At 44.5% G+C, this 25,113-nt stretch overlaps 1 pseudogene across 1 annotated transcript; it reads left to right on the top strand.

Moving 5' to 3' along the window:
* Positions 1–4,040: 4,040 nt before the first annotated feature.
* On the top strand, positions 4,041–5,040 carry LOC101010898 (annotated as a pseudogene). The gene has a single exon (XR_002520390.1). The product of XR_002520390.1 is annotated as a nuclear transport factor 2 pseudogene (transcript).
* The last annotated feature ends 20,073 nt before the right edge of the window (positions 5,041–25,113 follow it).

The following is a 25,113-nucleotide window of genomic DNA, read 5'->3' on the forward strand; positions in this document are numbered from 1 at the left end:
CGACCGCTGAGGCCTGCAGCTGTGACTAAACTAGCGCTTCCTCTGCCGGCTTCGCGGCCCGCAATCCACGCGGGCTAATGGTGTTAACCTTGGATTCCTCTCAATGCCGGGCCCTGTGGCACCCGAGAGAGTCTCAACGCAGGAAGGCCCAGGGCCTTGTGGGTGTACACATGGGAAGGCACAAAAGCTGCAGATATTGTTTATTCAAATTGAAACTCGTTGGAAAGCTGTGCCTTCTTATTTTTTAAAAAATTCAACTTTGTTGAAGTATAGTTTACATGCAATAAAATGCACCCACTTTAAGTGGATATTTAGATACATTTTGACACATTCACACTCCACTACCATGACCAAGATGCAGAACATTTCCACGTCCTCAACAATCACCTTGTGCCGTCATCCCAGACTACCCTGTGTCCCTCTACTCACCCCATCCCACACACCTGAGTTCTAGGCAACCGCTGGGCTGCTTTCTTCTACTATAGATTATGTTTTTGTATTTTCTGGAGTTTCATATCAATGGAATCATACACTATGAGCTCTGTGTCTGACTTTCACTTAGCTTAATGTTGTTGAGACTCTTCCCTATTGTTGGAAAGATCAGTAGTTTACTTTTTTTTTTTTTTTTTTTTGTTGGTGAGATGGAGTCTCGTTCCGTCGCCCAGGCTGGAGTGCAGTGGCACGATTTCAGCTCACTGCAACCTCGGCCTCCTGGGTTCAAGCGATTCTCCTGCCTCAGCCTCCCCAGAGTAGCTGAGATTGCAGGCACCTGCCATCACACCCGGCTAATTTTTGTATTTATTTAATAGAGACGGGGTTTCACCATGTTGGCCAGGCTGGTCTCGAATTCCTGACCTCAGGTGATCCACCCACCTTGGCCTCCCAAAGTGTTGGGATTACAGGTGTGAGCCATCGTGCCTGGCTTTTTTATTGCTGATACTGCATTGTCTGGTTGTACCGCAATTTGTTTACCCTTTCTCTTGTCCATAGACATTTGGACTTTTTCCCAGTTTGGGCTATTTTGAATTAAGCTGTTAGGAATATTTGTTCAAGTCTGTGTGACTATATTTTCATTTCTCTTGGGTGCATAGCTAGAAATGGAATTGCTGGATCATATCAGAAAATATACTTTTAATGTTGTAAGAAACTGCAAAACTATTTTCTAAAGTGGCTGAAGCATTTTACACTCCCACCAATTGTACATGAAAGCTCCAGTCATCTCCACATAGCCACCAATTTTTAGTATTGCCATTCTTTTTTTTTTTTTTTTGAGACAGAGTCTCGCTCTGCCGCCCGGGCTGGAGTGCAGTGGCCGGGTCTCAGCTCACTGCAAGCTCCACCTCCCGGGTTTACGCCATTCTCCTGCCTCAGCCTCCCAAGTAGCTGGGACTACAGGCGCCCGCCACCTCGCCCGGCTATTTTTTTTGTATTTTTTAGTAGAGACGGGGTTTCACTGTATTAGCCAGGATGGTCTCGATCTTCTGACCTCGTGATCCGCCTGTCTCGGCCTCCCAAAGTGCTGGGATTACAGGCTTGAGCCACCGCGCCCGGCCTGCCATTCTTTTTAATTTTAGTTATGCTAGTGGGTGGCCAGTGGTATCTTACTGTATTTTTAAATTTCATTTTTCAAATAATTACGTTGAGCATCTTATGATGTGTTTGTTTTAAAAATGTATATATCTTATTTACTGCAATGTCTGTTCAAATATTTCGCTCATTTTTATCAGGTTATTTGTTTTATATTACTGAGCTGTAAATGTTTTCTATATATTTAGAATATAGCTCCCTTATTTATGTTTTGCATATATTTTCTCATAGTCTGTGCCTTGCCTCATCATTTTCTTTTTCTTTTTTTTTTTTTTTTCTTTTTTTTGTTTTCAAGACGGAGTTTCACTCTTGTTGCCTAGGCTGGAGTGCAATGGGGTGATCTCAGCTCACTGCAACCTCTGCCTCCGAGGTTCAAGCGATTCTCCTGACTCAGTCTCCAGAGTAACTGGGATTACAGTCACATGCCACCATGCCCGGCTAATTTTGCATTTTTAGTAGAGACGGGATTTCTCCATGTTGGTCAGGCTGGTCTTGAACACCCAACTTCAGGTGATCCTCCCAAAAGTGCTGGGATTACAGGCGTGAAGCACCACACCCAGCCTTTTTTGTTTTGTTTTGTTTTTATTTTTTTGAGAGGGAGTCTTGCTCTGTCACCCAGGCTGGAGTGCAGTGGCGTGATCTCATGTCACTGCAACCTCCACCTCCTGGGTTCAAGCAATTCTCCTGCCTCGGCCTCCCCAGTAGCTAGGATTACAGGCACGCACCACCATGTCTGGCTAATTTTTGTGTTTTTTAGTAGAAATGGGGTTTTGCCATGTTGGCCAGGCTGATCTCGAACTCCTGACCTCATGATCTCCCCACCTCAACCTCCCAGAGTGCTGGAATTACAGTCACAAGCCACCGCACCTGGCCTGCCTCATCATTTTCATAACCGTTTCAAAGAGTTAGTTGTAGTCTTGATGAAATCCAATAATCATTATCTTCTTTTATGGTTTGTGATTTTGAGGTCTTAAGAAATCTTTTGCCTTATGTCAGGTTTGCATAGATTTTTTTTCCTTTGTTTTCTTCTTACAAGTTTTATAGTTTTAGCTCATATGTTTAGGCCTATGATCTATTTCAAGTTAAATTTTACATATGGTGTGAGGTAAAGGTTGAGGTCCATTTTTTTTTTTTTTTTTTTTGAGACGGAGTCTCGCTCTGTCGCCCAGGCTAGAGTGCAGTGGCCGGATCTCAGCTCACTACAAGCTCCGCCTCCCGGGTTTACACCATTCTCCTGCCTCAGCCTCCCGAGTAGCTGGGACGAGGTGGCGGGTGCCTGCTAGTCCCAGCTAGTTTTTTGTATTTTTTAGTAGAGACGGGGTTTCACCCGGTTAGCCAGGATGGTCTCGATCTCCTGACCTTGTGATCCACCCGTCTCGGCCTCCCAAAGTGCTGGGATTACAGGCTTGAGCCACTGCGCCCAGCCTGAGGTCCATTTTTTTCTGTGTGGATATCCCATTGTTCCAGCACGATTCATTGAACAGACTACTCTTTTCCATTAAGTTACTTTAGAACCTGTGGTAGCTAGAATTGAAGATGGCACCTAATGAATACCACCTGTATGCAGGCCTCTGTGTAGTCCCCTCCTACTGCATTGGTTGCCTTGGTTGACTTGTGTAATCAATACAATTTTGCAGAAATTAGGGAGTAAAAGTTAACAACATTAGGCCATAAAAACATTTGGCCTCTACCTTGCTCTCTATGTTGATCTCTCTTGCATCACTCATCCAGGGAAGCCAGCTGGAAACTCAAACCACTCCATGAAGTCTTATGTGGTGAAGAACTGAAGCCTCATGCCAACACCAGCAGCTACCTGCCAGACAGGTAAGTGAGCCATTTGAGGAGTAGATCCTCCAGTCCCAGTTAAGCATTCAGGTGACTAGCCTCAGCCAACATCTTGATGTGCAACCTCAGGAGAAGGCCTGAACTAGAACCACGAGTCTAAGATGCCTCTGAATTCCTAACCTAAGAAACTGTATTTCTAGACTCTCAATTCTGTTCCTTAGATGTATGTGTCTGTCCTTACAGCAACACCACACTGTCTTGATTACTGTAGTAAGTCTTAAAGCCTTCTAATACTGTTTTCTTTAAAACTTGCTTTGACTCTTCTAGGTTCTTCATATTTTTATATCAGTTTTAGAATTAGCTTGTGAAGTTCTGCAAAAATCTTGCTGGGTTTTGAAGGGGTTTGCCTTGAAACTATAGTTTTAATTCTGGGAAAACCGATTTTTTTTTTTTCACCGAGTTTTTGCTCTTGTCACCCAGGCTGGGGTGCAACGGTGTGATCTCGGCTCACTGCAACCTCCACCTCCTGGGTTCAAGCTCCTGGGTTCAAGCGATTCTCCTGCCTCAGCCTCCCACGTAGCTGGGATTACAGGCGCCTGCCACCACGCCTGGATAGTTTTTGTATTTTTAGTAGAAACAGGGTTTCACCATGTTGGTCAGGCTGGTGTCGAACTCCTGACCTCAGGTCATCCACCTTCCTTCGGCCTCCCAAAGTGTTGGGATTACAGGCGTGAGCCACCGCACCCGGCCTGAAAACTGGTATCTTAATATTCAGGACCACTCTGGGTTGCTGCCACCGCTGCCACCATCGTGCCAGCCCCTCAGGTCTCCGCGAGGCCAGGTGATGCTCAAGAATGGGAGACAAGCCAGTTTGGGAGCCGATTGGATCCAGCTTCATTCAACATTACTACCAGTTATTTGGTAACAATAGAACGCAACTAGGCGCAGTTTACATTGATGCCTCATGCCTTACATGGGAAGGACAACAGTTCCAGGGGAAAGCTGCCATTGTGGAGAAGTTGTCCAGCTTTCCGTTCCAGAAAATCCAGCACAGCCTCATGGCGCAGGACCATCAGCCTATGCCAGATAGCTGCATCATCAGCATGGTTGTGGGCCAGCTTAAGGCAGATGAAGACCCCATCATGGGGTTCCACCAGATGTTCCTATTAAAGAACATCCAGGATGCTTGGGTTTGCACAGATGACATGTTCAGGCTTGCCCTGCACAACTTCGGCTGACCTCCTCTCAGCCAGGCACTAACGCTGTTTCCTCCTCCCTCCTCTTCCCAATACTATTCCTACTCCTCCAGATGCCCCAAATATCATGCACAAGAGAGTGGGCGCAGTGCGCTGCTGCCACCGAGGTGTTGTGCATGATGTTTGGACGCTAGACTAGTTACATCTGATAGGAGAAGTTTGTGTTGTACCAGCGCGTGCCTTGGAAAGACTTAAGTAATGCAAAAGTTGTCCTTTGTTTGTTTGTTTGTTTGTTTTAATCTACTGACAAGTTGCTTTAGTAACCCAAAGAAGTGAAGGAGAAAGCAGCTGCCTCACCGCCCAGACATTGATTTGTTCAGATGTCTCAATGCCTTATGATACAATAAAACCACAAAAATTTTCTTTAAAAAAAATTCAGTCTTCTGATCTATGAACATGGAAAATATGTGCATTTATGTATGTTTTCTTAAAATTTTCTAAACAATATTTTATAGTTTTAAGTGCTCAAGTTTAGGTCTTACAAATATTTTGTAAAACTTATCCCTAAGTATTTCATGTTTTTGATGATACAATGAATGGTACTGTGTTTTAAATTTCTATTTATAGTTGGTTGTTGCTAGTACAGTGTATAAACAATACAACTGATATGTGTATATTAGCCTTTTATCCTGTGATGTTCCTAAACATCCTTCTTGGTTCCAGTAGCTTCTTAAAAGTTTCTTTTGGATTTTTTACATAGATAATCATGTTGTCTGTGAATAATGATAATTTGACTTCTTCCTTTCTAATTTGGAAGTTTTTTATTCACTTTTATTCCCTTATTTCACTGATTGAGACCTCTAGTACAATATTGGGTTGGTTTGTTTGTTTTTGTAGAGACAGGGCCTCGCCATGTTGCCCAGACTGGTCTCGAACTCCTGGACTCAAGTGATCCTCCGCCTCAGCCTCCCAAAATGCTGGGATTATAGGCATGAGCCATTCATTGCACCTGGCTGCTATTCTAATATTGAATAGAGGCGGCAAGAACAGACAATGTTGCTCTTGTTTCTAATTTTAGGGGAAAACATTCAGTCTTCACCATTAACTATGTTATTAAGTGAAGGTTTTTCATAAGCATTCTTCATTAGATTGAAGAAATTCCCTTCTATTCCTAGTTTGCTGAGAAATTTTATTATAAATGGGTGTTGAATTTTGTCAAATGCTTTTCTATATTTATTGACATGATCATATTGTTTTCTTTTTCTGCTTGAATCATATGATAAATCAACATTGCCAATTTTTGAATGTTAAATAAATCTTGCATAATTTGTGGGATAAGCCCCATTTGAGCACAATGCATTTTCCTTATTATTTTATCATATTTCTAAATTTGATTTGTTAATATAGTGTAAGGACTTTTTTCATCTCTGTTTATGAGGGATATTGGTTATAGTTTTTTTTTTATTCTTATATCTTTGTCTTTGTTTTGGAAACAGGATAATGCTAACCTCATAGTAGAAGTTGCAAAGTATTTACTCCTGTTTTCTGGAAGAGTTTATGTCAGTTTGTACCATTACTTTCTTCAGTGATTGATAGAATTCACTAGTGAAGCCATCTGGCTGGGAGTTTTCCTTGTGGAAAGGTTTGTAATCAGAATTCCAATTCCTTAATAATTATAATGAATATTCAGGTTAGTTCTTCTTGAGTGAACGTCGGTCTTCCTTTCAAAATAATTTTTCCCTTCCTTCCAAGTTATTGAATTTATTGACATAAACTTGTTCAGAATATTCCCTCATTATCTTTATATTATCTGTACCATCTGTAGTGATGTTTCCTCTTTCATTCCTGATATTGGTGTGTCTTCTTTTTTTTTCTATTCAGTCTGACGAGAAGTTTTTCAATATTATCTTCTCAAAGAATTGGCTTTAGAGTAATTGATTTCTCTATTGTCGAGGGGTTATTTCTTCTCTTTTCTTTTCTTTTCTTTTTTTTTTTTTTTGAGATTGGGTCTCACTCTGTCACCTAGGTTGGAGTGCAATGGCAGGATCACAGTTCACTGCAGCCTCAACCTCCCTGGCTCAAGTGATCTTCCTGCCTCTGCCTCCTGAGTAGCTGGGACCTCAGGCACATGCCACCATGCCTGGCTAATTAAAAAAAATTTTTTTTTGTAGAGTTGGAGTCTTGCTGTGTTGTCCAGGCTGGTGAGGGGTTTTCTCTAATTATTTTGCTCATCTTTATTTTTGCTTCCCATTGCTTACTTTGGGTTTACTTTGCTTTTCTTTTTCTAGTCTCATAAGATGGAAACATAGATCACTGATTTGAGATCTTCATTCTTTTCTACTATAAGCATCTGATACTCTTAATTTCCTTGATTCTTAACTGCTTCTCACAGATTTTGCAATATTGTGTTTTATTTTTATCCAATTCAAAATATTTTCTAATTGCCCTTGTGGTTTCTTCTTTTACCCATAGGTCATTAAGAAGCGTATTTCATTTCCAAATATTTGGGGATTTTCCACATATCTTTCTGTTACTGGGTTTAATAACATTATAGTCAGAGGATATACTCTGTATGGTTTTATTTATTTTTATTTTATTTTTTGAGACAGGGTCTTACTCTGTCACCCAGGCTGGAGTGCAGTGGCTCGATCTTGGCTCACTGCAACCACCACCTCCTGGGTTCAGGCAATTCTCCCACCTCAGCCTCCCAGGTAGCTGGGACTACAGGCACAGGCCACCACACACAGCTAATTTTCGTATTTTTTAGTAGAGATGGGGTTTCACCATATTGGCCATGCTAGTCTCCAACTCCTGACCTCAAGTGATCCGCCCACTTTGGCCTCCCAAAGTGCTGGGATTACAGGCATAAGCCATCGTGCCTGGCCATACTCTGTATGGTTTTAATCCTTTCAAATTATATTGTGACTTATTTTTTGGCCCTGGGTATGGTCTATCTTGATAAATATTTTGTATTCACTTGAAAACATACATAGGGCCAGGCATGATGGCTCACGCCTGTAATCCCAGCACTTTGGGAGGCCGAAGCAGGCGGATCACAAGGTCAGGAGACCATCCTAGCTAACACATGAAACCCCGCCTCTACTAAAAATACAAAAAAATTAGCCAGGCGTGGTGGTGGCTGCCTGTAGTCCTAGCTACTCAGGGGGCTGAGGCAGGAGAATGGCATGAACCCGGGAGGTGGAGTTTGCAGTGAGCCGAGATGGTGCCACTGCACTCCAGCCTGGGTGACAGAGCAACACTCCATCTCAAAAAAAAAAGAAAAAAGAAAAACATATGTATTCTACTGTTGTTGGGTGGAGTGTTCTATAAATTCAATCAGATCACTTTAGTTGATAGGATTGCTCAAGCATTTTACGTCTTGACTGTTTACTTTTTTGTCTACTTCTATAATTACTAAGAAAGTAGGGCCAGGTGCAGTGGCTCATGCCTGTAATCCCAGCACTTTGGGAGGCCCAGGCAGGTGGATCACCTGAGGTCAGGAGTTCAAGACCAGCCTGGCCAACATGGTGACACCCCGTCTCTACTAAGAAAACAAATTTTAGCTGGGTGAGGTGGTGGGCACCTATAATCCCAGCTACTTGGGAGCCTGAGGCAAGAGAATTGCTTGAACCCAGGAGGTGGAGGTTGCAGTGAGCTGAGAATGCGCCACTGCACTACAGCCTGGGCGACAGAGCAAGACTCCACCTCAAGAAAAGAAAAAAAAAAACTGAGAAAGCAGTGTTGAATCTCCAACCACACTTGTAGGTTTGTCTATTTCTCCTTTTCATTCTATCAGGTTTTGTCTCTTGTATTTCAAAGTTCTTTTTCGGCTGGGTGTGGTGGCTCACGCCTGTAATCCCAGCACTTTGGGAAGCAGAGGCAGGTGGATAATGAGGTCAGGCGATCAAGACCATCCTGGCTAACGCGGTGAAATCCCATCTCTACTAAAAATACAAAAAATTAGCCGGGTGTAGTGGCATGCACTTTTAGTCCCAGCTACTTGGGAGGCTGAGGCAGAAGAATCACTTGAACCCAGGAAGCAGAGGTTTCAGTGAGCCGAGATCACGCCACTGCACCTCAGCCTGGGGAACAGAGCAAGACTCCATCTCAAGAAAAAAAAAAAAAAGTTCTTTTATTAGTTTATTATACTTTCAGAACTATTATATCCTCTTGATGAATTAACCCCTTTATCATTGTAAAATGTTCTTCTTTATCTCTTGTAATTTTTAGGTTGTAAAGTCTACTTTGATGTGAAAGAGCTATTCCTATTTTCTTTGGTTAGCGTTTGCATGGCATATATTTTTCCATCCTTTTGCTTTTAACTTAACTGCGTCTTCACATTTGAAGCAAATTTATTGTAGCAAACGTATAGTTGGATCTTGCTTTTCTTTAAATAATACAACAATTTCTACCTTTTAATTGGAATGTTTAGAGTATTTACATTTAAGATAATTATTGATATGGTTTGGTTTAAGTCTAACATCTTACTTTCTCTTTTCTTTTTTTTTTTTTTGAGACTGAGTCTTGCTCTGTCACCCAGGCTGCAGTGCAATGGTGAGATCTCGGCTCACTGCAACCTCTGCCTCCCTGGTTCAAGGGATTCTCCTGCCTCAGCCTCCTGAGCAGCTGGGATTACAGGAACGCGCCACCATGCCCGGCTAATGTTTGTATATTTTTAGTACAGACGAGGTTTCACCATGTTGGTCAGGCTAGTGTCGACCTCCTGACCTCAAGATCAGCCCACCTCAGCCTCCCAAAGTGCTGGGATTACAGGTGTGAGCCACTGTACCTGGCTACTCTCTGTTTCCTATGTTCCTTATCTGTTTACTGTTCCTTCCCCACTTTTTCTGCTTTCTTTTTGATGAATCAAATATTTGAATAACATTTTGTCTCCACAATTAGTTTATTAGCCATAGCTTTTAATTTAATTTACCAAACATATATTTAACTTATCATGGTTCACATTTACATAATAGTATACTATGTTATGTAGAGTGTAACAGTATAGTTCAATTTCTCCCCTCCCATTCTTTGTGTTATTTTTATTCATTTATTTATTTTTGAGACAGGGTCTTGTTCTGTCGCCCAGACTGGAGTGCAGTGACATAATCTCGGCTCACTACAACTTCTGCCTCTCGGGTTCAAGTGATTCTCCTGCCTCAGCCTCCTGAGTAGCTGAGATTACAGGCACCCGCCACCATGCCTGGCTAAAATTTTGTATTTTTAGTAGAGACAGGGTTTCGTCATGTTGGCCAGACTGGTCTCAAACTCCTGACCTCAGGTAATCCACCCACCTCGGCCTCCCAAAGTGTTGGGATTACAGGCAGGAGCCACTTTGCTCAGCCCATTTTTTAAATGTATTTTAATTGGATATAGAATTCTTGGCAGATTTTTTGTTTTATTTCTTTCAGTACTTTAAAGATATTGCAATGTTGCCTTCTGGCTTGCATAGTTTTTTATGAGAAATCTATGATTATTCTTTATTATCTTAGTTTCTCTGTAGGTGGTGTTTTTTTGTTTTTGTTTTTTTTTGTTTTTTTTTAATCTCTGGCTGCCTTTCAGAATTTTTTCTGTATTACTAGTTTTCAATATGTGGTTATTAGCTGTCTTGGTGTAGGGGGATTTTTGTTTGTTTGGTTGGTTTTTTTTTTTTTTTTTTTGAGACAGAGTTTCACTCTTGTTGCCGAGGCTGGAGTGCAATGGCACAATCTCAGCTCACCACAACCTCCACATCCCGGGTTCAGGTGATTCTCCTGCCTCAGCTTCCTGAGTAGCTAGGATTATAGTCACGCGCCACCACGCCCAGCTAATTTTGTATTTTTAGTAGAGATGGGGTTTCTCCATGTTGCTCAGGCTGGTCTCAAACTTCTGACCTCAGGTGATCTGCCCGCCTCGGCCTCCCAAAGTGCTGGGATTACAGGCATGAGCCACAGCGCCTGGCCTTTTTGTTTTTTATCCTGCGTGGGGTTTGTCGAGCTACTTGGATAACTAAGATTACAGTTTTAGTCAAATTTGGAACATTATCAACCATTATTTTTTCCTTCTTCCTCCTTTCTTTCCTTTACTTCTGGGACTCCAATTATATGTACATTGTGTACATGTTGTGCATGTCTAATTACATGTAAAACAAGACCACTTGACATTGTCCACTAAGTCACTGAGGAACAGTATCATTTTTTTTTCAGTCTTTTTTCTCTCTTTGGTTCATTTAGTATGGTTCTTTTTTTTTTTTTCTTTTTTTGAGACAGGGTCTTACTCTGTTGCCTAGGCTGGAGTACAGTGGCATGAGCATGGCTCACTGTAACTTCAACTTCCTGGGCTTAAGCAATCCTCCCACCTCAGCCTCCTGAGTAGCTGGGACCACAGGTGTGCACCACCACATCTGGCTAATTTTTTTATTGTTTTGTAGAGAGAGGGTCTCCCTATGTTGCCCAGGCTGGTCTTGAATTCCTGGGTTCACATGATCCTTCCACCTTGGCCTCCCAAAGTGTTGGGATGACAGGTGAGAGCCACTGCACCTGGCCTAGTATGTTTTCTATTCTGATTTTTTTCATTTGTAGGGTCCTATCTGCTCTTAATCCCATCCAATGTATTTTTCAACTCAGCTTGTTGTATTTTTCATCTCCAGAAGTTCTATTTTAATAATTTTTATATTTTCCGTTTCTCTTATTTTATTTTATTTTTTGTTTTCATTTGTTTGTTGTTGTTGTTTGTTTGTTGAGAGACAGAGTATTCCTCTGTCACCCAGGCTGGGGTGTAATGGCACAATCATAGCTCACTGTAGCTTCAAACTACTGAATTCAAGTGATCTTCCTACCTCAGCTCCCTGAGTGGCTAGGACTACAGGTGCATGCCACCATGTCTGGCTAGTTTTTTATTTTTTATTTTTTTGGTAGAGATGAGGTCTTACTATGTTGCCCAAGCTGGTCTCAAACTCCTGGGCTCAAGTGATCCTCCCTTCTCAGCCTCCCACAGTGCTGGAATTACAGGTGTGAATCACTGTGCCTGGCCCATTTCTTTTGTTTTCATGTTATTGGCCTAATTGGGCATAAAGAACATGTTTATAATAGTTATTTTAACATTCATATCTGCTAAGCTCATCATTTCTGTCGTTTTTTTTTATCTGTTTGTGTGGACTGATTTTATCTTCCATCTATGAATCACAGGACCCTGCTTCTTGGTATGCCTAGTAAATTTTGATTGGATGCTGGACATTATAAATTTTATGTTATTGAGTGTCTGCCTGTTGTTAGACTTTTCTGGCTTGCTGCATTGTGTTGTACTTCTTACAATGTGTGGCCTTTCTATGGTCTGTCCAGTGGTGTAGAGAGAAGTCAGATGATGCACAGCCCTGTGTCAGCTCTGGATAGTGTTGGTCTTCCAGCTCCCAGGTAGTTGCTCCTTCCCTGGAAGTTGTTCTTGCCCGGTCTCACCCTCAGGGGGTTTGACCCCAAGCATACACAGGCTGATATTTGGCCAAGGACCCAAGGGAAATCCTCTGTAGTTTTCTGGAGCTCAGTTTCTATGCAGTGTCCTTTTCTCTGGTGTTTTTCCCACAATTTTTAGATGCCTCAGCATCTCCAAACTCTGACCTCTGAGTCCTCAGTCTTGTGAGACTGCTGAGCTGTTTGGGTTTCTCCTTCTGAATTGTGACCTGGAAACTTTCTTCAGGCTATACGTTGGTGCACTCATAGGTCTTACCTCATTTATTTCCCTTCTTTTTTTTTTTTTTTTTTTTTGAGGCGGAGTCTCGCTCTGTCGCCCAGGCTGGAGTGCAGTGGCCAGATCTCAGCTCACTGCAAGCTCCGCCTCCTGGGTTTACGCCATTCTCCTGCCTGAGCCTCCCGAGTAGCTGGGACTACAGGCGCCCGCCACCTCGCCCGGCTAGTTTTTTGTATTTTTAGTAGAGACGGGGTTTCACCGTGTTAGCCAGGATGGTCTCGATCTCCTGACCTCGTGATCCGCCCGTCTCGGCCTCCCAAAGTGCTGGGATTACAGGCTTGAGCCACCGCGCCCGGCCTATTTCCCTTCTTACAGGCATAACTGGTGTTTTGTGGTTGCCCCATTGGGGTGGATCAATTCTCCATCCAAAATTGGTTTGGATGTCAAGACTAATGATGCCACACATGCACCAAGAGGGTATGAAAACATTTATTGCCCGCATGATGGAACTTTCTAGGGAGAACAGAGCAGGCCCTCAAACCATCTGGAATGACTTGAGCAAAGGGAGGGGTGAGTGACTTGAGTTTCTAATACGATTGGGGCCAGAGTGAGAGCTCCTGCCCATAGGCCAGCTTTTGAACTTTTCTTGCTGGCACTAAGGGAGAAAGCATGTGGCCTTCTTATGGACTTGTCAAGGTGGGTCAAAAAAGGAGAAAGGGAAGAGATAGGACTTGAAAGTTATCAGTAATCAACCATCAAAAAATGGAGTCAAATTCTTTTTGCAACTGTCCTGTACTGACTGTTACCCACTATCTGAAAATAACTATTTCATATATTTTGTCTGTTTTGCTAGTTATTTTTGGCAAGAGAGCAATTGCTGTAACAGTTAATCTTTTATAGAGGAAGCAAAAGTCTCTGTGCTCCATTTAAAAACTAGGTTTAGGCCAGGCACAGTGGCTCCATACCTATAATCTCAGCACTTTGAGAGGCCGAGGAGATAGGGTTGCTTGAGCCCCGTAGTTCAAGACCATCCTGGGCAGTATAGTGAGATTCCGTCTTTACAAGAAAATATATTGCTTTAACTAGGTTTGCAGTGATGTGTTCATCTAAGCCAGGTAAACTGGGGAATACCTTATTTTGGATGGTTGACTTACAGAGCCTGGAGAAAGTGCTGGGCAGACTAGCAGCCAAGGTCAGCTAGACCCTCTCTGGTCTTCAATCCACCTCTGGTGGGGAAGGCAAAAACTTGAAAACTCATTGATTTCCCGACACTCCTTGTAGAAAGGCTTTGCACAGGTCTGGATATGTGTTTAACATTTGCGAAACATTTGGCCATTGTCAAAGCATTTCTATATAGTACTTTGTCTCCTTCATTCTCCACAACAAATGGGAGGGAAACTGGGCAGAAGGTGGTAGAAGTACTTTGTACTTGAGTAAATTAAAGATCACAACCTGGGCCGGGCACGGTGGCTCATTCCTGTCATCCCAGCACTTTGGGAGGCCAAGATGGGAGGAATGCTTGAGCCCGGGAGTTTGAGACCAGCCTAGACAACATAGTGAGACTCTATCTCTACAAAAAATTAAAAACTAAACAGGTTTGGTGGCATGTGCATGTACTCCCAGCTACTTGGGAGACTGAGATGGGAGGATTACCTGATCTCAGGAAGTCGAGGCTGCGTGAACCTTGGTCACACCACTGTACTCCAACATGGATGACAGAGCAAAATTTGTCTCAAAAAAAATAAAAAGATCACAGCCTGACTGACTCCTAGTTGAAAGGCCAGGAGAAATTAGAAAAGGGAGAGGGGCCTGACATAGGAGGAGGATTGGAAAAGATTGGCGAAACTTGTGACTTGCCAAAGTGTGAGTGTCTGCGCATAATTACTTTGAGGAAGGAGTTGTTAAAATCCTATTCTTGGACTGGGCGCAGTGGCTCACGCCTGTAATCCAAGCACTTTGGGAGGCCGAGGCGGGTGGATCACCTGACATCAGGAGTTCGAGACCAGCCTGATCAACATGGAGAAACCCCGTCTCTACTAAAAATACAAAACAGCTGGGCGTGGTGGTGCACGCCTGTAATCCCAGCTACTCGGGAGGCTGAGACAGAAGAATCGCTTGAACCTGGGAGGCAGAGATTGCAGTGAGCCGAGATCGTGCCACTGCACTCAGCCTGGGCAACAGAGCAAGACTCCGTCTCAAAAAAACAAACAAACAAACAAACAACAACAACAAAAAATCCTGTTCTTCAGATGAAGATACAGAACCTGTTCACAAACCACATAGCTATTAAATGGCTGGACCTAGACCTTGCTGTGCAGCCAGCAGGGCCTTGAGCATAGCTGCAGACCTGAGCCCCGTGAAAACCACAGACCTGGACTTTGAGTCTCTATGGACCAAGGAACCCAAGGTATCCCACTTCACATGTGACTCTCTCTGATCCAGTTTCCAGGGTCTTCTGGGCTGAGCTCCTACCAAGTCTCTCAGTAGGTCCATTTTGGCAATAGCTTGTCTCCCTCTAAACATCCATGCCTGCCTGGTATCTAGATTCCAGCTGGCCTCCTCCCCCTCAGCAGTCAGAGTGGCCCAGGGTGGAGACTGAGGGGGGAAAGGATAGCTGTCTCATGTTGGCAGAGCTACTCCCTAGGCAGAGGAAATGCCATGAAGGGAGCAAAGAACAGTGGTAAAGAGATCAAGGGTCAGAGAAGACCGTAAAAGCCTCTCTTGAGAGCCATGTTGCTTGTCCCTGTGATGGGCAGTCTTGGCCAGTTCACTTCTGCTCTGGACTTGGAGTCCTTGTCTGAGAAGTGAATGGACGGAGGGAATAGTTTCTGTGGCCCGTCTAGGCTGATGCCCCATGGTTGGTGCCTCACTGCTGTTGATGGTTCTGGGTCCACTTGTTCCAGGTCCCCATCTACTCTTGCATCTGTCACACTGTGCCTCACATCTAAGTCCTGGCCTTCCCTAGCCATTGTCAAGGGCTCCTGGAACTGTCAATGCCCTGGATTCCCAAAGAGAGCTTTATATGTCTTCTCTATGTAGAGAAAGTAGACATGAGTTTCATCCAAGAGAACCAGGTTCCACCACTTATTTGCTGAGTGTCTTTAGGCAAATTATTTAACCTCACTGTGTCTCAGTTGCCGTAAGGAAGGAGACCACTACTACTCCAACTGCCCTCCTCCTCCCACCTTGCCTAGTTCACAAGACAGGAGTAAAGAGAAAGAAACAAAAGTAAGATAAATAGCCAGACAACCTTGGCACCACCACCCGGCCCTAGGAGTTAAACAAAGTAATAATAACAACATCAACCCCTGGCCTAAACTACTTGTGTTATCTGTAAATTCCAGACACTGTAAGAAAAAAAGCACTGTAAAACTTTCTGTTCTGTTAGCTGATGCATGTAGCTCCCAGTCATGTTTCCCACATTTTCTCGATTTATCACGACCCTTTCACATGGACCCCTTAAAGTTGTAAGCCTTTATAAAGGCCAAGTATTTCTTTCTCAGGGAGCTCGGCTCTTAAGACATGAGTCTGCCGACGCTCCCAGCCAAATAAAAAACCTCTTCCTTCTTTAATCCGGTGTCTGAGGAGTTTTGTCTGCGGCTCGCCCTGCTACAGCCTTATTGGTAAATTACAGTATGTTTACAGTGATTTACCAGAAATATATGAGTCTGTTTAGAGCACTCAGCATGAAATAAGCATTTGATCTTATTTCCTGTGATGGAGAGGGTAGAGCTGGGGGTGTGAACTGGAGGGAGAATGCTTTCCTATCAAAGAATAAACACCACATTTGGGATGCTGTTCTGCAGTATTTCCTCCTGTCCCCAGAGCAGGGAAAACTAAATTGCTCTGAAATTAATACATGGATGGAGGGTCTGAGAATTGAGTCTCCTTTGAGGAAAAATTAGTCGCTGGCAAGTATTTCATTAGGGGAGATGCAGATGCAGCAAGGCTGATTCTGTCTAAGCCTCTTCTTGTCTCCCCTGGCCCGCTGGATTCCCAAGTGGTTCCTCCAAAGAAGTCCCACCTCTCTCTCCTAACCCACCCTGTCCTCCCTCAGGCTGCTCTCCTGAGTGATGCTGTGCTCCAACATTCATGGCCTGACAGCTATTGCACAAGTTCCTGTGCGGCCTCTGGGTCATCAGGTATGTGTTGGGAAGTGGGGGTTTGTCTCTTGCTCATACCATGAGGACCCTGGGAGGAAGAATGGCCTACTTTCTTCCTTTCCTAAGGTCACTCACACGGTACAGGAGGGGGTGCTCCTGAAAGCATAGGACCGTCTCCATTATTCTCAGCTCTCCCACTCCACTCCCTCTCTGAGCTTCTATGTGCTAGTCCTGCCTGGTGGTGGTGGTGGTGGTAGTGGTGTGTGTGTGTCGGGGTGTGTGTGTGTGTGTGTGAGAGAGAGAGAGAGAGAGAAAGCCATCACAGCATTCTGACCCAGGCAGAAGAGAAGAGAGGAGAAAGCAAGTCCCAGTAGGAGGAGGTAGGAACCCTTAAAACCAAAGCCAGCAGGCAAGCAGTCTCAGCCTCTGGAATGCTGCCGCCTGAAATGACAGGAAACAGAAATGAGGGGACTCACAGAGCTCCACATGCCCCGCTCAGCCCCGGCCATGCCCAGTCCTATGCTGCTCAGAGGAAGGCACTCAAAGGACACAACCCCTCCAGCTCACGGAAAGCCCCACCCCACCTTCTCCCTCTCCCCATGGACATGGGCTCATTCATGTGGGGTAGCGACTGGAAGGGGTGTGGACTCCACCGTGGCATTTAACAAAGACATGAACTCAGTGAACATTGTAATTTGCTGATTAAAAATTTAATCCCCATCTTAAGGTCAGAAAACCAGGTATGGAGAAGTTGGCAGAAATTGGGGCTGGTGGGTGGGGAAGAGTGGAGCAAGTCAGTCTGCGTTAGCTGAGGGGAGGGGTTTGTCAGGCTGCTGGGGTTTGGGGGCAGAGTGTACGGGGAAATTGAGGAGGACCTGGCCGCTGAGAGGGATAGGGATAGAGAAAGGACACATCTTCCTGAGGAAGCTGGGTGGGGTGGACGCTCCCAGTCTGTTCCCAGTTGCAGGAGACAGAAAGAGCCTGGACTTCAGAGTGAGATGGACCTGGGCTGGCAACTGGTTGTGTGGCCCTGGGGACGAGGGCCCTGCCCAATACAGAGTGATTACAACATGATAATGCTTCCTCCTACCAAAGTGCAGGGATAGAATGGATCCTGGCCCATTTCTGAAACTCTGGCGAAAGAAAGAAAAGAAAAGGAAAGGAAAGGAAAGAAAAGAAAGAGAAAGAAAGAGAGAGAGAGAGAGAGAGAGAAAGAAAGAAAGAAAGAAAGAAAGAAAGAAAGAAAGAAAGAAAGAAAAGAAAGGAAGGAAGGAAGGAAGGAAGGAAGGAAGGAAGGAAGGAAGGAAGGAAGGAAGGAAGGAAGGAAGGCTTAATTCCTTAACTCAGTGGGAGGGAGAAAGACAAGCCAGGTGGTGGGAGCTAGGACACACTGGAGGGCAGAGGGGAGGAAAGAAGGATTTGGGTTGGATGGGGTGGGAGCGAGGTTAGTGAGCACTGTGGCCCGGAAACCTCTCTCCTGGCTCTTATTTTGATCCCTCCCGATGGTCACGTTGGCTCTACTATGCCCAGTCCAGGGACAAAAACAAAGTGGTAATAATAATAATAAGGCTGGGGGCGGTGGCTAATGCCTATAATCCCAGCACTTTGGGAGGTCGAGGTGGGCAGATCAGCTGAGGTTGGGAGTTGGAAACCAGCCTGACCAAAATGTAGAAACCCCTTCTCTACTAAAAATAGAAAATTAGCCAGGCATGGTGGCACATGCCTGTAATCCCAGCTACTCGGAAGGCTGAGGCAGGAGAATCGCTTGAACCCAGGAAGTGGAGGTTGTGGTGAGCCAAGATGGCACCACTGCACTCCAGCCTAGGCAACAAGAGTGAAACTCCATCTCAAACAACAACAAAATAATAATAATAACAATAATGGCAACACTTGCAGAGTGCCTACCTTGTGCCAGGCACTGTTCTACACTCTACTTGGAGTAACTTTTTTTTTTTTAATTTTTTTTTTGAGACAGAATTTCACTCTTGTTGCCCAGGCTGGAGTGCAATGGCGCGATCTTGGCTCACTGCAGCCTCCACCTCCCGGGTTCAAGTGATTGTCCTGCCTCAGCTTCCCAAGAAGCTGGGATTACATGTGTGAGCCACCACACCTGGCTGCTTTTTGTATTTTTAGTAGAGATGGGGTTTCACCATATTGGCCAGGCTGGTCTCAAACTCCTGACTTCAGGAGATCTGCCCACCTTGGCCTCCCAAAGTGCTGGGATTGCAGGGGTGAGCCACCGTGCGTGGCTGAAACTACCTTTACTTAGACAAATTTAGAGTAACTGCTGCTAGCTGTCATGATTGCTTTAGCTTCCTAATAAGTATTGAATTCAGGTAGACTTAGTCCTTCAACTAAATTCTTTTTTTTTTTCAAAGTTGTTTTTAGCTATTCCATGTCCTTTGCATTTCCATATGACTTTTGTAATTCTGCTTGTCAATTCTACAAAAATCCTGCTGGAGTTTTGATTGGTACTGTGTTTGATCTGTAGGTTAATTTGGGGGAAACTGGGTGGAATATAAGAGTCAAAACCTAAACAAAGTTGATACTATAGCATTTATCATAGGGTTTTGAAATTGTCTGTTTATTGTTTTCTTCCCCAAAAGGCTGTAAACACATTGAGGCCAGGGGCTGTGCTTTATTTGCCACTTATTACTCACTGTTATATCCCCACCCCTGAACAGAGGCTAGCATGTAGTAGTTACTCAATACATATTTGTTACAGGAACACATATTTATTTGATTATTTATTTGTTTATTCAATAGATAAAATGTATTTTTACTTTCACTCTACTTTCTGTTTCCTTTATAGACAAAGTCTTCTCCTCTTAATGCGTGTTGAATCACCATCATGTTTTACAAAGTATGCCCGGGGCTCTGTGTGTCTTTTTGAAGGCTGTGTATTTGTGTGTGTGTGGTGAGTGCGTGCAGATGCACACCAGTCTGTGGCTGATGAATGTGTCAGAGCCACAAGAACCCTTTCTCTAATACCAGCCATGTTGATAGCTGCAGTTCGTTTCTTCCATCCGGGGATTTATGGAAAGGCAGCTTGGGAAGGCCAGGTGTGGATAACATGTTTAAAGTGCTTCTCCTTTCTCTTTGTGAATTAAACAATCATGTCTGGTTTGTTTTTTTTTTCACCTCTGAAACATGACTTTCCCCAAGTCTAGAGTTGGATGAAACTACCTTTACTTAGACAAATTTAGTGTAACTGCTGTGAGCCGGTAGAAGTGATACTTACTCTGTCATTTTTTCTGTTTGTTTGTTTGTTTTTTGAGACAGAGTCTCGCTCTGTGGCCCAGGCTGGAGTGCAGTGGTGCAATCTGGGCTCACTGCAAGCTCTGCCTCCTGGGTTCACGCCATTCTCCTGCCTCAACCTCCCGAGTAGCTGGGACGACAGGCGCCTGCCACCACGACTGCCTAATTTTTTTTTTTTTTTTTGTATTTTTTTTTAGTAGAGACAGGGTTTCACTGTGTTAACCAGGATGGTCTTGATCTCCTGACCTTGTGATCTGCCCATCTCGGCCTCCCAAAGTGCTGGGATTACAGGCGTGAGCCACCGTGCCCAGCCACCTACTCTGTGTGGTTTTAAGGCTGCCATTCCATGGATGCTATAAGAGCTCTTCCTGTGCTGGGTGAGGGGCTGAAGGAAGCGATTCAACTCTACGTTTATCTTTGGCTGTTTTCGCTGCCATTTGACTGAAGCAATTTTCAGTGACAAATGAAGTGAATGGTTAAAGCTTATTTTTCAATCGAAATTCAATTCCTGCAAGTGGAAGAGGGAGGAGAGAGAGGGTGTAAATCATTGATCAAACTTATTTAAGCACCAAGCTTCCCTTCTGCAGAAAATCCAATTGCCTGACGGGAAAACAGCTCCTTCCCTCGAGATCCATGAGGCTGGGTGTTCTTCTCCACACTAACGGATCCTGCTAGGGGCCAGCTGCTGGCTGCACCGGAAGTCAGCTTGGCACAGCAGAAGGAACAGATTCACTTGGGACTGGAATCTGGTTCTGCCACTTGCCGGCTCTGTGACTTTAGGCAAGCAACTTCACATCCCTTAGGCAATTTCATCCATGAAAACGAAATTAGTAATTCCTACTATACAGAATTTGTGTCATGATTTGAGAACAAGGTATGTAACAGCATATGTTGTAGGCAGGCTATAGATAGCTCTAGTTGTCATGCTTCTGGCTTGGGAGCTGGGTGTGAGCACAGACCTCTGTGTGAGTGCTTGGAGGTAAATGCCCTTTGTGGGAGCCGAGCATGTGTGGCATGGCCCTGTGTAAGTAGAGCTCTGAGAGTCTGTGGGGCTGTGGTCTCTCTGTGGATTAAGAAGCCTGCATTCTCCAGCATTCTTGGAGAGGTCTCTAGAAAAGCATCGGAGGAAATCTCTGAGGAAATTTCTCAGGGGTTGTCTGGGAACTGTGGAGGCGTTGCATCCCTTTCCTGGAAGCAGCAACAGCTCTCAGGCCCCATCTCTGCGCCCCTCTCAATCCCTGGTGACTTGTTAAAAGACTTCAAAGGATAAACTTCAGACTAGAAATCTCGCTTGCCATTCACATTTTTTAACATTGAGGACACAACCCCGAAGAATATGTCTGTGAATGTTAATTAGCCTCTAGAGAGGGAGAAAGGAGAGAATAGAAGAGAGTCACAGACACAGAGTCAAGGGCCAGAAAAATGCTGCAGTGGCCGGGCACAGTGGCTTACGCCTGTAATCCCAACACTTTGGGAGGCCAAGGTGGGTGGATCGCCTGAGGTCAGGAGTTCGAGACCAGCCTGGCCAACATCGTGAAACCCCGTCTCTACTAAAATTACAATAATTAGCCAGGCGTGGTGGCACATACCTGTAATTCCAGATACTCGGGAGGCAGAGACAGGAGAATTGCTTGAACCCAGGAGGCAGAGGTTGCAGTGAGCTGAGACCACGCCATTGCACTCCTGCCTGGGCGACAGAGCAAGACTCCGCCTCAAAAAAAAAAACAAATGCTGCAGGTACACAGGGGGAAACGGAGTTACTCCCTGAATTTTGTAAAGAATAACTTCAAGGACACACATGACTCGTGAAGGTAAAAACGACTCAGGATCAACAACAAAAGGGCCTGATCCCAGAGGAGAGTCAGTAGGATGAGAGGTGGCCCTGGCTTGGGGTTTCCCTTTTTGAAGAGGCAAGTGAAGTGGTCTGTGCTGGGCTGCCGCTGCACAAGGACAGAGGCCTCATAAGGTGGAATGCAGTAGGCACTGGGAATATGGGATGGGACCTGGAAATAGTCGTCCAGGCTCTCATTCCAGTCTTTCATGTTTACAATTTCAATAGCTTTTGGGGTACAGTGGTTTTTGGTTACATGGATGAATGGTATTTTGGTGAAGGAGACTTCTGGTTGTAGTGCATCGGTCACCCGAGTTGTGTACAGTGTTCCCAGTATGTAGTTTTTTTACCCCTCACCCACTTCCCATTCTCCCATTCTGTGTATCCAAAGTCCATTTTACCACGCTTTATGCCTTTGTGTATCCATAGCTTAGTTCCCACTTGTAAGTGAGAACATACGGTATTTGCTTTTCCATTCCTGAGTTACTTCACTTAAAATAATGCCTCCAGCTTCGTCCAAGTTGCTGCAAAAGAGATTATTTGTTCTTCTTTATGGCTGACTAGTATTCCATGGTGTATATATACTATGTGTACTTTTTTTTTTTTTTTTTGAGATGGAGTCTCGCTCTGTCGCCCAGGCTGGAGTGCGGTGGTGTGATCTCGGCTCACTACAAGCTCCGCCTCCCGGGTTTACACCATTCTCCTGCCTCAGCCTCCAAGTAGCTGGGACTACAGGCGCCCGCCACCTCGCCCGGCTAGTTTTTTGTATTTTTAGTAGAGACGGGGTTTCACCATGTTGCCCAGGCTGGTCTTGATCTCCTGACCTCGTGATCCACCCGCCTCGGCCTCCCAAAGTGCTAGGATTACAGGCTTGAGTCACCGCGCCCGACTATGTTTTCTTTTTCTTTCTTTCCTTTTTTTTTTTTTTTTTTTTTTTGTGTGTTTGTTTGAGACAGGCTCTCGCTTTGCTGCCCAGGCTGGAGTGCAGTGGCATGATCTTGGCTTACTACAGCCTCTGCCTCCTGGGCCCAAGTGATTCTCCCACCTCAGCCTCCCGAGTAGCTGGGACCACAGGTGTGCACCACCACGCCCAGCTAATTTTTGTATTTTTTGTAGAGACAGGCTTTTGCCATGCTGCCCAGGCTAGTCTTGAACTCCTGGACTCAAGTGATACCCCTGCCTCAGCCTCTCAAAGTGCTGGGATTACAGGCATGAGCCACCACACTCAGCCCTATACCACATTTTCTTTATCCACTCATTGGTTCACCCCAATCTTTCTTTCCTGCACCCACTAACCCCCTGTCACTTATATCTGAAGTCTTATTTTATTAGGAAGCATAAAAAATCAATCTTTATTTAACACCATGTACATTTATAAATACAACCCTATGGCCAGGCGCAGTGGCTCACACCTGTAATCCCAGCACTTTGAGAGGCCGAGGAGAGCAGATTACTTGAGGTCAAGAGTTTGAGACCAGCCTGACTAACATGGTGAAACTCCCTCTCGACTAAAAATACAAAAATTAGCCAGCTGTGGTGGCGGGCACCTGTAATGCCAGCTACTCGGGAGGCTGAGGCAGGAGAATCACTTGAACACAGGAGGTAGAGGTTGCAGTGAGTGAGATCATGCCACTGCACTCCAGCCTGGGTGACAGAGCCAGACTCTGTCTCAAAAAAAAAAAAAAAAAGAAAAAAAGAAAAAAAGAAAAGAAAAAGAAAGAAAGAAAAAAAAAGCTATATTATTTATTTATTTTGAGAGAGAGTTTTGCTCTGTCATCCAGGCTGGAGTGCAGCGGCACAATCTCAGCTCACTGCAATCTCCATCTCCTGGGTTCAAGCAATTCCCTTGCCTCAGCCTCCCAAGTAGCTGGGATTACAGGCGCATGCCACCATGTCTGGCTAATTTTTGTATTTTTAGTAGAAATGGGGTTTTACCATGTTGGTCAGGCTAGTCTCAAACTCCTGACCTCAAGAGATCCGCCCACCTCAGCTTCCCAAGAAAACTATGTTATTTAATTTTGACATTCTTCATAGGAAGTACTTAGGAAATATTATCTCCACTTTATAGATAAGGAAACTCGAACATCAAAAGGTCACACCTGGGTCTGTCTCTCGACAATGGATCAGCCTGCTTCCATCCTTTGGGTCTTGAAAGTCTGAGTTGTTGCTATCAAATTATTTCAATCTTCATTTTTTCCCATGGTTACCAAGTAAATGCATGCTTACTAAAGGCATTTATAAATAGTGAAAATTACAAAGAAGAATGTAAAAATAATTTGCGTGGCCAGGAGTGGTGACTCACCCCTGTAATCCCAGCACTTTGGGAGGCTGAGGCTGGCAGATCATGAGGTCAGGAGTTCAAGACCAGTCTGGCCAACATGGCAAAATGCCATCTTTATTTTAAAAAATACAAAAATTAGCCGGGCATGGTGGCGGGTGCCTGTAATCCCAGCTACTTGGGAGACTGAGGCAGAAGAATTGCTTGAACCTGGGAGGTGGAGGTTGCAGTGAGCCGATATCACGCCACTGCACTCCAGCCTGGGTGACAGAGCAAGACTCTGTCTCAAAATAATAAAATAAAATAAAATAAAATAAAATAAATTATTTGCTGTCAGTAGTGGTTTCTATTTTCTTCTATTTTCCTTATGACTAATTATTATAGTTAGTGAGATGCTGTGTTAAGAATGCCTTGTTTGTTTGTTTGAGACAAGGTCTTACTCTGTTGCCAGGCTGGAGTGCAGAGGCTGGACCACAGCTCAATGCAGCCTCTACCTCTTGGGATCAAGTGATCCTCCCACCTCAGCCTCCTGAATAGCTGGGACTACAGGCATGCTGTAGCACACTAGGCTAAGGAATGTTTTCAACTGTAAGAAACAGACACTGTAATCCCAGCACTTTGGGAGGCCGAGGTGAGTGGATCACTTGAGCCTAGGAGTTCAAGACCAGCCTGGGCAACATGGCAAAACCCTTGTCTCCACAAAAACAAAAAACAAAAATTAGCCAGGTCTGCTGGCGCACACCTGTAGTCCCAGCTACTGGGGAGGCTGAGATTGGAGGATTGCTTGATCCCAGGAGGCAGAGGTTACAGTGAGCCAAGATGGCGCCATTGCACTTCAGCCACTCTGTCTCAAAACAAACAAACAAACAAACAAACAAACAAAAGACAACTTGACTATCAGCACAAAGATAAGAGGTGTTTTAAAAATAGAGATTTATTTTGCTTGTATAACAGGAAGCCTAAAGGTAGGCAGCTGCCACTGCTGGCTTACTGGTTCAGGAATGAATCACAACTTGAAAATGCTCTTGGCCTTTGCCTCATGGTTACAGAATAGCTGCTGCAGCTCCAAAAATCACAACCATGTTCAAGGCAGTAAGAAGAGAAGGGAAGGTATTAGCATCAACTGTTCCTCTATGAGTAATGAAAAGATTTCCCAGAGGTACTTGGCAGACTTGTTTACAACCTACTGGCTATTCTGGGTCACAAAGCCAGTTCTACCTTGAAGGGAGGCTGGGAGAAACATTTGCTCCTCCAGAGTCTCTCACTGAAGGGAGTTAGGGAGAAGGAGGTTGGGAAGGGGAGTTACATTAGCCAGTCAGAGGTATCTGCTACAGATGCAATGCTCTGATTGGCAGGCCTGCATCACGTGCCCACCTCTGGAACCTTGGTGGACCCTGTTTTTCCACAATCAAT

This window comes from Papio anubis, chromosome 1, assembly GCF_008728515.1.
Source record: "Papio anubis isolate 15944 chromosome 1, Panubis1.0, whole genome shotgun sequence".
In the NCBI taxonomy this organism is placed as follows: domain Eukaryota; kingdom Metazoa; phylum Chordata; class Mammalia; order Primates; family Cercopithecidae; genus Papio; species Papio anubis.